This window comes from Xenopus tropicalis, chromosome 3, assembly GCF_000004195.4.
Source record: "Xenopus tropicalis strain Nigerian chromosome 3, UCB_Xtro_10.0, whole genome shotgun sequence".
NCBI classification, from domain to species: domain Eukaryota; kingdom Metazoa; phylum Chordata; class Amphibia; order Anura; family Pipidae; genus Xenopus; species Xenopus tropicalis.
In genome coordinates, this window is record NC_030679.2 from 110,943,322 (window position 1) to 110,956,684 (window position 13,363).

General features: G+C 39.1%; 1 protein-coding gene across 3 annotated transcripts in view; it reads left to right on the top strand.

Annotated features, from left to right (window-relative positions):
- ntrk3 (neurotrophic receptor tyrosine kinase 3) overlaps window positions 1-13,363 on the top strand; it is a 347,933-nt gene that overhangs the window by 311,913 nt on the left and 22,657 nt on the right. The gene's annotated exons all lie outside the window — the stretch shown is intronic.

Here is a 13,363-nt window from a genome sequence, read left to right on the forward strand (position 1 = left end):
AAGCTAGTACATAATGTTATCAGAATGTGTCGGAATTGTCTCGCAGGAGACTATCTTGCAATAGTTCATGTAAAGAATCAATGAGATAGGCAAATGCCTAAGTTGACATTTGTTAGCATGACAAAACTAATGCTCAAGGTGCAGCCAGCTGTGGGACGAGAAGGTTCTAGGTTGCCCTGCCATTTCCTTTTTGGTAGGGCAACCTAGAACCTTCTCGTCCCACAGCTGGCTGCACCTTAAGCATTAGTTTCTCATAGTAGGAATCTACCTATACAGTCTGTATTTCTTGTCTGCTCTAGGTCTGCTCACTGGCATAAGCTGCACTATATTAATCAGCAGGGGCAGCTCATTGATAAACTCATCTTGCTCCATGCCTTATTATCTACCTGCTCTGCAAAATCAGTCTCAGTCTCAACTCCTCTCAACCAACTCCTCCTTGGTCCATACTTTAAATACTACTCCTCCTTGGTCCATACTATAATACTACTCCTCCTTGGTCCATACTATAATACTACTCCTCCTTGGTCCATACTATAATACTACTCCTCCTTGGTCCATACTATAATACTACTCCTCCTTGGTCCATACTATAATACTACTCCTCCTTGGTCCATACTTTAATTACTACTCCTCCTTGGTCCATACTTTAAATACTACAAATAAAATACTTTAAATACTACAACTATTGTTTAACCAAGTTCAATGTTACTTTTGTTCTGCCCCTTTAATGGATAAGGGACATCTTCCAAACTGATTGCTGATCCCTTATGCTGATTTATAAAATGCAGTCAGACTATCTAGCTATGATGTGCCCTGCATTTTGAGCATAAGTTTGTTATTTAAAGCACAATGTAAGCACATAGGAAATCCTACATTATACTTTGATCAGGGTTCTGCAACCTTTCAAAAAGATGAAGTCTTTTTTTCCTTCTGAAATTTATTTGACTCACATCAGACCGAATATTAATGTATCAACTGAATATTAAAGTATCTTCCATCACAAACACGAGAAAGAGACAAATGTAATACAGAGGATCCAGGTTGCAGAGGTAAAGCTTGTCATATAGGGTTTTTCATAAAGTAAGTAGCCCATAGAACTATCAGAGATTGCAGTGTTCATTGTTATTTATAAAACTAGCAAATTAATACAATTATATATTCTATTTACATATAAATAGACCCAACTATTTTTTACTGAGATTATAAGTCGACATTTACAAAGAGAAAGGCAGGGTGAAAAAAAATGTAAAAAGGGACTCAATTTGCCTTTTTTTCATTTTGCACCATATATTCCAGCCTAGATAAATTGCAGTAGATATCTGTGCTCCAGAACTGCTGCACTGTAATTATGAGAGATGAGTAAGGGAGGCATGTAGGCATACCCCTCCTTCCATGTACCCATCCCCAACTTGTACATCACTCACATATGCAGATTAGGGAGTGGTGGTGGGTGAAGGCTGCAACAGAGCCCTTGACTTTAAGCCTTTCCTATAGTAGACAGAAGGAATGGATGCTAATCCTACACTCTATACTTCGTTCTATATCCGCCTGACCTGAACACCATTGCTCACTGAATGAGCACTAATGGTTGCCCTTTTGTGCCCTTTTGTGCCCTTTAGTAGTTTTGTGCTTTTGTTCAGGGTCTTACTCCTGACAGATGGCTGTGTGCCTCCAGTAATACCCATATACTTTACAAACAGGCTCTTCCATTTCTGTAATTTGGCCAGTGCCTGTACTATTTAATAGTAAAGCGGCTTTAAGTCTCATACAGTATGAAGTATAGCAGTGAGCAGACATATACTGTGTATGACCTCTATAAACTTTTTTATATAGTACATCCCTACACCAGCAAAGGTTAGGTGTTATAAAAGCTAATGTACCCTATACTGTAAAATGTTTTGATATAAAGACATCCACCACTACTGATGAGTAGTGATGGGCGAAATGTTTCGCCAGACATGGATTCGCGGGCAATTTCCACGTTTTGCCATTGGCGGATTGTTTCGCAAAACTGATGAAAAAATTTGCAGCACGTCCAAAAATTGTCGCCCGCGTCAGAAGAATAGTCGCGCATCAAAAAAGAATAGTCGCGCAACAAAAGAATAGCCGCGCAAAAAAAGAATAGCCGCGGGCAACATTTTTTTTGACGCGCAACATTTTCGCAGTTTCGCAAATCTTTTGAAAGATTAGCAAATTTTTCGGCGAAGCGAAACGGGTCAGATTCACTCATCACTACTGATGAGCGAAGCTGTCCCATTTTGCGTCGCTGAAAAATTCACAATACTTTGGAAAAATTTGCAAAACGGGAAAAAAATTGCAGAATATGGGTACTGCGCAATTTCTTTGACGCACTCAACTTTTTTGACTCTACCGCACTTTTTTTTTACGTGACCGCACCTTTTTTGACATGACCATGTCTTTTTTGATACGACCGCTCCTTTTTCTGATGCTAATTTTTCATGGCAACATTTTTAGACAGTTTCGCGAAAAAATTCACCAATGGTGAAATGCGGAATTTCTATGCGAATCCATGCCTGCCGAAAAAATACACTCATCACTATCCACAACCTTTATAGCCCTAAAACTCTTCTGTGGTTTTTTATCCTTGTATTTAGCAGTAGACTAGAGGTACTGTAAGTTATGCTCTATTTATATTGTTATTGCTGAAAGTTAAATAGGGCTGCCTACATTGGACAATACAGTAGAGAAGGGGTCAAATAGAGCCTCACATCAAATCTGCTCAGAAAAAGGGCAGGTGAGATGCTACTGGCATATTATGTTTCTTTTGCAAAGCTTCTGATTAGACTACAACCTTCTGACTCCGGGTTTAGAGATTTGTATTAGGGTCACCACTCCCATTTAGCAACGGCAAATGGATGTCATAGTGCCTAGCCTAATCTTTCAAAATTAGCATAGGGAAATAATAACACTAATAACACTAGCAGATGTACAATGTATTTGTTTCTTGTGTGCTCCAAACTAACAGACTTACTAAAAACTGTGGTGAACTGATAATTAATAGTTTGTGCAAGTGCTTGCTGTAAGGGTATTCTCCTATTTCACAGAAAACATGTTTTTAAACTTGTAATAGAGTGGTACTTACCTCTTCAAATAATTACGAGTATTGCTTGCTGCCATTTAGTAAATTGGACCCTTGATATTTCCTTGTTTTGAATGATAAGCACTTGTATAATTGCACTTGGAGCTGAAAATTTGCTGCATCTCTCTGTAGTTTTTAACATTATTTTGTGTATTCATTTACATGCATTTTGTCCCTTTTAATGAAACAGATTTCCTAAAAAGGCATTACCAAAAATTCCCTTTAATATTGAAATAAAGTAATTAATCCCAGGCTATCCCATGAATCGTACTGACAGTAGCTTACATTTTAATCAGCAGAAGTTTTAGCTCCTCGTAAAATTATATCAAGATATAAATAGCATTTAATAAATGTCGAATTCAAAGAATTAACTTATTTTTTTTTACAGGCAAAATGTTTAAATAGTGATGCTACTGAAAAGCTTAGCAGCTATAATTTGTATTTCTGCTAGATAAATGTAGATAAATGAGGTCTCTATCTATGAGAGGGTACAAGCTAGAGGGTGTGATAATTAAGCATTATTTGATCTTTGGCAGACACACAGGGGCACATTTACTAAGCAATTTTAAGATAAAATCGGATTTTTTTCTTCTAGATAATTTCGAGATTTACGAATGGTTTTCACCAGATTTTTTTTCATTATTATTCCCTGAAAAATTTGTTTAGTTTTTTGAAAATAGCTGCCATAATTCATGATTTATTAATGTTTAACTTTTTTTGTAAAAAAAAAAAATTCGACAGATTTGATCTGTCAAGTACCATTGAGTCCTATGAAGGCTTAGGGGCACATTTACTAATCCATGAACGCTCCGAAGGTGTCCAAATGCGTTTTTTCGTAATGATCGGTATTTTGCGTTTTTTTCGTAAATTGACGCAACTTTTTCGTAGCCATTACGGCTTTTTTTCGGGGCCATTACGACTTTTTTGTGAATTGTCGCGACTTTTCCGTAGCCGTTGCGCCGAGTACAAAAGTTTCGGATTCATTCAAGCTTCAGTATCGTGACTTTCCTTGGGCCAGGTTGGAGCTGCAGAGTGCCATTGAGCCCTATGGGAGACTTTCCTTGGGCCAGGTTGGAGCTGCAGAGTGCCATTGAGCCCTATGGGAGACTTTCCTTGGGCCAGGTTGGAGCTGCAGAGTGCCATTGAGCCCTATGGGAGACTTTCCTTGGGCCAGGTTGGAGCTGCAGAGTGCCATTGAGTCCTATGGGAGACTTTCCTTGGGCCAGGTTGGAGCTGCAGAGTGCCATTGAGCCCTATGGGAGACTTTCCTTGGGCCAGGTTGGAGCTGCAGAGTGCCATTGAGCCCTATGGGAGACTTTCCTTGGGCCAGGTTGGAGCTGCAGAGTGCCATTGAGCCCTATGGGAGACTTTCCTTGGGCCAGGTTGGAGCTGCAGAGTGCCATTGAGTCCTATGGGAGACTCTCCTTGGGCCGGGTTGGAGCTGCAGAGTGCCATTGAGCCCTATGGGAGACTTTCCTTGGGCCAGGTTGGAGCTGCAGAGTGCCATTGAGCCCTATGGGAGACTTTCCTTGGGCCAGGTTGGAGCTGCAGAGTGCCATTGAGCCCTATGGGAGACTTTCCTTGGGCCAGGTTGGAGCTGCAGAGTGCCATTGAGCCCTATGGGAGGCTTCCAAAATCATGCTAAGTCATTGCCCGCCGTTTACGAGCGCTCAATACGAAAAAGTTGCGACAATATACAAGCAAATCGTAACGGCTATGAAAAAGTCGCGACAATTCGCGCAAGTCGTAATAGTTATGAAAAAAACACGACAATTTACGAAAAAGTTGTAACGGCGACGAAAAAATCGCAAAAAATACGAAAAAGTCGCAAAATGTTCGTTTTCCAATCCAAATTTTTCCCATTCAGATTCGTGGATTAGTAAATGTGCCCCTTAGACTAGTAGAGGAATAGAATAGTCAGTGACAGCCTGACACATTTTCAAGGACAAGTTAAACCCTCATTGTTTTCAGTTTCACCCAGCTTCAAGGGGAACTTAATACCCTCACTGTTTTCTATTTCACACTTTCAAAGGGAAAGTTAATCCCATCATTGTTTTCAGTTTCACCCAGTTTCAAGTAAAACTAAACACATTATTGTTTTCCAAGAGTGCCGATGCTCCTAAAATGGCTGCTGAACACAGCATTTTTGTACGAACGATTCAATCATTATCGTGACATTTTATAAATACAGCAATGATCGAGTTTAATTCGAATTTACACCATGAGGAGTTTATACAACTTTCAAGGCCAGAAAAAAATAATCTTAGTAAATGTGCCCTGTAGGGGCATATTTATTAAAGGGTGACAATTACAATGAGAATTTGCCAATCTCCAATTTACTAACAGAAAAGTACAGTAAATTTTGCATCTCGAATTCTCATCACATTGGTAAATATTCTTTCTCCAGTAAATATATGCCAATTTACAAATGAATGTTTCACCAAAAGGTGTTTTTTCTAGGTTTAGGCCGACTAACTACCATTAAAAATATGGAGCAGGCCTTTTAATATCTCATTTTGGAGCATTTTCACCACCACAATTGTATAGAGGAGAAAACACTGGTGATTTTGTTCACATTTTATTCCATTAACAAATTCATTACATTTTCAATTCACAAAAGCAAGATGTGCTGTGAAATACTCCTGATGAACTGAGGTGAACTTTGTTAGGGCATATTAGGGGCATATTTATTAAAATGTACATTTTTAAAGTTCAGCTAAATTTGTCACATGTATTTTTACAACACATGTCATATTTTGTAAGTATGCTAATGTGAACAAGTGTGGTGACTTTTCTCTTAGTATAAATTCTCTGTAAAGATACTTCAGTCCATTTTCCCATACAACTGTAATGGTCACATTTTTTAGAGAATTTACAACCATAAAGAAATTAAGTATTTGGGAGGAGTATGGAGGAGGTGATGTAGAAAATAACATACAAAATGCCCGTCCTATCTTTATAATGGTAGCTCACCATCATAAATCTAGAGAAATTTCTTTTGGTAAAAATTCATTTTTGTGTTCTTAGTAAATTTGGCAATTATTCTTTAAAGAAATGCCATCTCATTACTTAACTAAATAAGTTTGATGGAACCATTGTGATTGGATGTCTGTGGCTGTACTACCCTTAAAGGAAAAGTAACACTAAAAATTTGTAAGTAAAAAATCTATTCTACCCTGCACCAATAATTGCCCTATCCTATCTTGGTGCTCGACAATACATTTGACGTGCAACAATCCTTTTTGGTGTGAGACAATTCCTTCGATGAGAAAGACAATTCTTTTTGACGTGAGAGACAATTCTTTTGGTGCGAGACAATTTTTTTGATGCGAGAGACAATCCTTTTGATGAGAGACAATTCTTTTTGACGTGGGCGACAATTTTTGGACGCGCTGTGAATTTTGTCGCCCGTTATGCAAAAAACTCTGCCAATGGCGAAACGCGGAAAATCCCAGCGAATCCATGTTTGCCGGGGTTTTTTTGTCCATCACTACTTACTCTTAGTAAATTGGTGAATTTTAATCCATGCTGCACAATGTGAACCTAAGCATTTAAATGGTAGAGCACTCAGGGACACAAATTCATCTGGTTGTGCTCTGTAGAGATGTAGCGAACTGTTCGCCGGAGAACTAATTCGCACGAAAATCGGGTGTTCGCAAGTTCGCAAGTTCGCAAACTTTTAGCGAAGTTCGCAATTTTGGGTTCGCCTTAGCTGGAGCCAAATTTTGACCTCTCACCCCAGAGCCAGCAGATACATGGCATCCAATCAGGCAGCTCTCCCTCCTGGACCACCCCCGGACCACTCCCTTCCATATATAAACCGAAGCCCAGCAGCCATTTTACATTCTGCCTGTGTGTGCTTGATGAGTTAGCATAGGGAGAGAGCTGTGCAGGGGTATGAGGGACAGTTTAGGTAGCTTTGCTGACTAGTAATCTACTTTCTACTACTCTGTATGTAGCTGCTGGGGACAGCTGTCCTGCTGATCTCATCTGCTGTAACCCAATAGTCCTTGTAAGGACTGCTTTTATTTTCTGATTACTGATACTCTAGTCTTCTTTTCATTGTGTACTGCAGCTCCGTCTGTGTGTGTTGGAGACAGGTGTGCTGCTCATAGTAGTGCACTAAGCACCAACCACACATTCACATCATTTTTTTCATTTGTGTTTTTTTTACTTTGCTACTGTAATTTATAGAGCCGAGTGCTATTAGTCTAGCTGTGGGGGACTGGTGTGCTGCTCCTAGTAGTTCACCCCCAGCACCAACCAGAGATCACTTTTTTTTTTATTATTAATTTTTTTTTTTAATTTAAGTTACTGTTCTTTAACGTGTCCAGTGCTGTTTGCTGTTATTCATAGTAGTGCACCAAACACGTTACACATAGTAGTGCACCAAACACGTTACACATAGTAGTGACATTGCATTGCAATAAAATCACCTGAGCAATGTTTTTCCACCAGCAATAATATATTCCGTATGCACTACTGCGGCGGTTTGTCTTTGCGTGTGAACCGGCTGTAACCTTTACACGACTTGATTGGCATGTAGACGCCAGACGTTTTAAAGCAGTTTATTACACAAGTTTAGAAATGTAGTGTGATTTCTGCCCTTTACAGCACAAAACGCAACGCTGTGTCAACAACGTATTTTTCAGAGAAATTTTTGCCCTTGATCCCCCTCCTGCATGCCACTGTCCAGGTAGTGGCACCCTTTAAACAACTTTAAAATCAGTTTTCTGGCCAGAAATGGCTTTTCTAGGTTTTAAAATTCGCCTTCTCATTGAAGTCTATGGGGTTCGCAAAGTTCGCAAAAGTTCGCACTTTTTGGCGGAAGTTCGCAAACGGGTTCGCAAACTTTTTTTGTGAGGTTCGCTACATCTCTAGTGCTCTGCAACTAGCACCAGAATGGAAAAGTTTGCAGACTTAAGTATAGAACTGAAATTTCAAATTGCTCTTTATTCCTTGATTTTTATTTTTTTTATTTTCTGTGAGTTCGACCTGGAGTTACAAATGCTCTGAAGTTTTCAGGGTCAGTGGCCTTAACAACCACAATGCAGAGATATTCTGAGGTTGCTGTTTTATATAACGCTTTATGATCCTTTTAATTGTTTTATATGCCACGTTTAGGAAATAAAATTGACAAAGCTATTCCGTTTCGGAATTTTTGCTTTCAATCTTCAACATTTGGATTTATTTTCTAAGAATACTTTTGAGAATCTCAAGTTTTCATACATGAACCGTGGCTGGGACCTTGCGCGGCATCATCCCAAGAGACCTCAAGAGCATTTAATCACCAACATGGTCGACATTTTAAAATTAAAATGACTTCCCTGCTGCATCGGTCACCTTTATTGTTCAATGTTTTCTGCACAAGGCACAATGAACTGCAATAAAACCTCTGGAACTTTATTTATGATGCTGTTCCACAAGAAGCTGGTTATAAAGTGAGCTTTTCTCTTTTTACTGCTTTTCCAATTTTTATTGAAAGTCACAATTAAACTCGGACAAATTCATTTTATGGTCTTTTAAAAGTCCACTGTCTCTTCGATTGGAAAAGACAGTTATTAAACACTGTGAGAATCATTTTCAGAGAAAAGTAATAGACTTACAGAGGGACATACTGACTAGCCCAGTGCCTTGTTGAACCCAGCACAAATTTCTGCACAAGCCTTGTGCAAAAGATGCATTTACTGCAATACATTCCATTCTATTCATATGACATTTTTATAGGCATCATTATGAAAATACCGTAAAAATGTCACTCAAAATGTATATAAGTCAGGCATAAACCTTAAGCATATACTTGCATAACTAGATCAATGCTGACCCTTATGGTGCTTAATAGTGATGAGTGATTTGCTGAAAAATATACAAATCTGTAGAAATAAATCCAAAATACATTGAACTCAATGGACAATTTTGCCAAATTTTCTTGTGCCAAATGCATTTAGGTTATTCTGTGTTTTTTGTCAAATGCAGTAGAGCCATTGGGTGACAACATTTGTGAAACCATGAAAAATACACAAACTGCAAAATGTCACCAAAATGAATTGGTGTTAATGGGAAGGTGAAATTACATTGCGATCAATATGTATTTTTGGGGGGGCAGTCTGGATGGCGCACTGGGTTTTGTGCAGCTTTCCTGCTCCCTCTGAGCAAACGTGTACCTCATAGCATTTATTTAAGAGAAGTTGTGCCCCCTGGGGTTTTACTCTCAACATGGATTGCCAAATTGAAAATCCAGAGAAAATCCACAGAGAGCAGCGGCTGTTAAAAAATTGGTGCATTACAGGAGATACTGACACTAAAAAACTACTCTTCAAAATATTAATGTTACCTATATGTCACATTGATCGTTTGTCACTGACAGCGCTGCTTTTGTAAGAAATTGTTACTTGAAGTCCCTAAACCTGACTGTTTTGCCAACTTGACTGTCCCTTCTCAATCTCTCAGTTATACAGTAGCTTCTAATGCTAGAACAGACTCCTGCTGCACAAATATGGCCGCCCCCTCATAGAGGAACATGGGGGATCAGATACGTAATGTAAAAGCATTGGGCAAATACTTTTATGGCAACATTATAAATAGCATGAAAAGACAATGTTATGAAAGACAAAAAAATAATTTCTGGTGTCAGTATCTCTTTAAGTAGAAATATACAGAAAGTGGAATAATAATGTAAGTAGTTACCAGCATCATTCCTTAACTATATACACACAGTGGCATAAGCTGAGTTGTCACACAAGAGACCCTGGAGCCCATTCGTCAGGAAAGTCAGGGAAAGGTTATTTTTATTTTACTTTTACTATGGTTTTTTAATTAGTAACCTCCGTATTCTGGCTCTTTCTTGCTTACAACTGGAAATTAATTTTGTTTTTGGGGTTACTGATTGACTGTGTAGCCCACTTTATCAGACGGTGCTGCTACTGGTGTCAGTTTGGCGCAACAGGAGCCCTGAGCCCCGCTTACTATGGGGGACAGGTGTTTTCCCAGCAATGGCGTGCCTCCACCCAGGGATGATTCTGTGGGACTACAACTCCCACCCTGGGAACTTAATGCTGTAGTTCAACCCCTCAGGGGTTCCACTCTACACCCGGCAGTATTGCCCCTCCCTGGGGTAGTTCTTACCGGCTTGGTTAGTGGTCCTGGGTATGAATAAGTTAAACACCGAGGTATATGATGAAACAGATGAATCTTTATTGGGCAGACCTCTCCAGGAGTGTAATACATGAAGTCAGGGCACATCCACCATTTCTCCACTCATAGAGAACCTCTCTCAAAATGGGTACTCACTGTACTCTCGCCAAGATGATCTTATCTAGGAGTTCCCCCGGTACTCTCGCCAAGAGACCCTCTCATAGGGCTCTCCCCGGTACTCACGCTAGGCAGACCCTCCACAAAGACTCACCCCCGGTACTCACGCCCAGGCACTCTTTATCAGGGATCTCCCATCTAATAGGGACTCTCTCCCTCTTGCCTAACCTCTGTATGCCCTGATCTTCCAGCTGATGTAATGCTGGGGGGGTCTTAACCCCTCTACACTCCTAGAGGGGCAATGTCGGCCCATTCTTACTACCACTTCCTACATGGCACACCCCATTAACTATTGATGTCCCAGACTATACCATGTGTCCCTTAACCATTACTACCCTGGGGCCTTTCCTAGGGGTATCCATCCTGTGGGGCCTATTTTATTAAACCCCTACAACTGTAAGACTTTTTTCAGCCCATTTTTAATTTCAACCTGTGCACTGGTTACTTGAGTAACTAACAATTGGCAACCAGTTTTCAAGCAGTTTTCAATTTCAATCCTAAAAGCTGACAAACAAAACATGTAAATAATTGAAAAGATAACAAAAACGACATAATATAATACTTTATGTGCAAATGCTAATTATATTTGTATTTTCAATACCTGCTAAAGATAGTTTTCTCTGTTAAAAATAAATAATCATGGCAATTCTATAAGCACGTTCTGCAGGAAAAGCTTCTGTGAGTATTTCACCCCAGGACAGGATCCTGTAATTCAGAAAAGATAATTTCTTGTCCTTGAATATAAAAATCTTAGAACCTGAAATAAAACATGCTTTTCAGAATTTCTTCAAAGTTATGATTTCCATATGACAGATTAAATCTCCATATTTATAAAGGGCTTTAAAATTCTCTCACGCCTTATGTTCACTTTCTGGAGCCTTGTGAGGGTGGTGTAGGTGTTCTGTGAACATCTTTAATATATGAAATGTGAATCAGCATACAAAAGAATTGCTTTTATACAAGTTTAAAATGAGACTCTTTTGTAGGTCTAGGGATTTTATGAACCCAGTTAGGATGAAATATTGAGTTCAACCTGTCTATTCAACAGAAAGATATTTCATTTGGAAGTGAAACCATTGCCTCTTTTTCTACTGAAACTATTGACAAACAAAATTATTTTCTTTTCAAGGACAAGAAAAGGGCAACTAATGAATTCTTTTTCTCAAAGGAAAATATTTTCCTGGCAGATAAGCAAAATCAATGCTGTAAAGCTCAGTAGTAACACATAGTTTTTACTAAACAAACAATCTGTAAAATATGTATTAACTGAGCAGAGTGAATACAATTATTTGTAACTGCCATTTTGGTACCGCTTGTTTGGTGATAGGAAGAAATGTATTTGGAAAGAAAGATAAAATTGGTAATTGCACCATAAAAGAAGGTGGCATTGATCGTAAAACTACAGGCATGGGACACCATGAAGGTCATTTACTATGTACAGGGCAGGGTGCATAGTGCAAAAAATCAGTCATATACTGCATTTCCTACGTGTCTCTGCACTCCAAAACTGTGCAAAAAAAAAGTGTAATTCCCCCATGTATTTGGGCTTTGTGCCTTGCCCTGCATTTTAAAGAATTGCCACAGACCTCTGCAATCCAAAACATGGTAAATTCTACAATCCAAAATGAACCACAAGGACCTATCTTTGTCTTGTGAATACAGTGCTGTCTGTGTTCAGCAACACTGTATTCATTAGGTGATGGAGGCAGGATGCATGTAGGTGTCCCAGTCCTACACCCTACGTGTCTGCTAGCTTGAACGTGATTAAGACATATAACTGAAGCCTGTAGTTATTATCTGCCCTAAGCATAAGGTAAGGACAGGGCTGCCTTCCTACTTCCTTCCAGCATGGCACTCTTGCTGGATTTCCTGTACTTGCACCCAGGGTCAAAGTAAATGACCCATTTAATGTGGAAGCTTTGAGACCCCAAGTTTTCCAGATATGTGGTTTTTCCTCAAATACATATATTTATATTTTAGTAAAGTGCTGACCTACTGCAAGAAGGCATATCATTTGTATTCTGTTCTTCTACCTTCTCTGCTTCTTCCTACCCTACCTTTAGATCTGAATCAGAAAGCAGAGGAAGGGAGCAGGGAAGAGCATAACCTGTCAAATCCAGCCACATTACAACTTTGATGGGGATTGTGTTGGTTTAGCAAAACCAGTATTCCTGTTTTAGAGCATTCCAGATATAGATATAAGATTACAGATACAATTTTTTTAAAATGTGTGCTATTTTTGCTATTGCAGACTGGTTATGAAATCTTATAATTAGTGATGGGCAAAATAATTCGCCAGGCATGGATTTGTGCCGAATTTCCGCAAAAACATCTGCCGTTTTGCAGATTTTTTGCTGGGAGAAGGCAGCAATACCTTATTTACATCTCCACTGGGGTGCTCACTTGGGGTCACCGTAGAATATCAGCAAATTATCTAAAACCTATATGGAACAGGTTTCTGAAGGAATTATATTCTTTCCCTCTATAAAAGACCATAACAAAAGCAGCAGGATCTAAGGTCTGTGTCTCTTTCATAACCTGCATGAGTTTTGCTTCATTTGCTTTATTTTGGAGCACCATCATCATCTCAGTAGGAAGTCCATAACACTTCTTCATCCTTCTAAATCATACAGTAGGATTTATACAGCATATGAAGCTAAGGCTGTGTTGGTCTGTTGACATACCTGCGTTCTTTAAAAGGATACTTTAGGACTAGTTTTTTATGTACAGCTAAAACAAAATATGTGCTGGACCTTTCTATTTGATTTAGTTTTCTTTGTATCTGCATTTGTGGGCCTCAAATTCCCATGCCTTGTAAAATACTAAAGTACTATAGCATAACGGCTTAATATAATCCTAAGGACCTCAGATAACACATCATGTTTCCACCATGTCACTCAATTTAAGTAGCTCAGTATCACGTTTGTTTCCATTGACACAAATGTTATGATA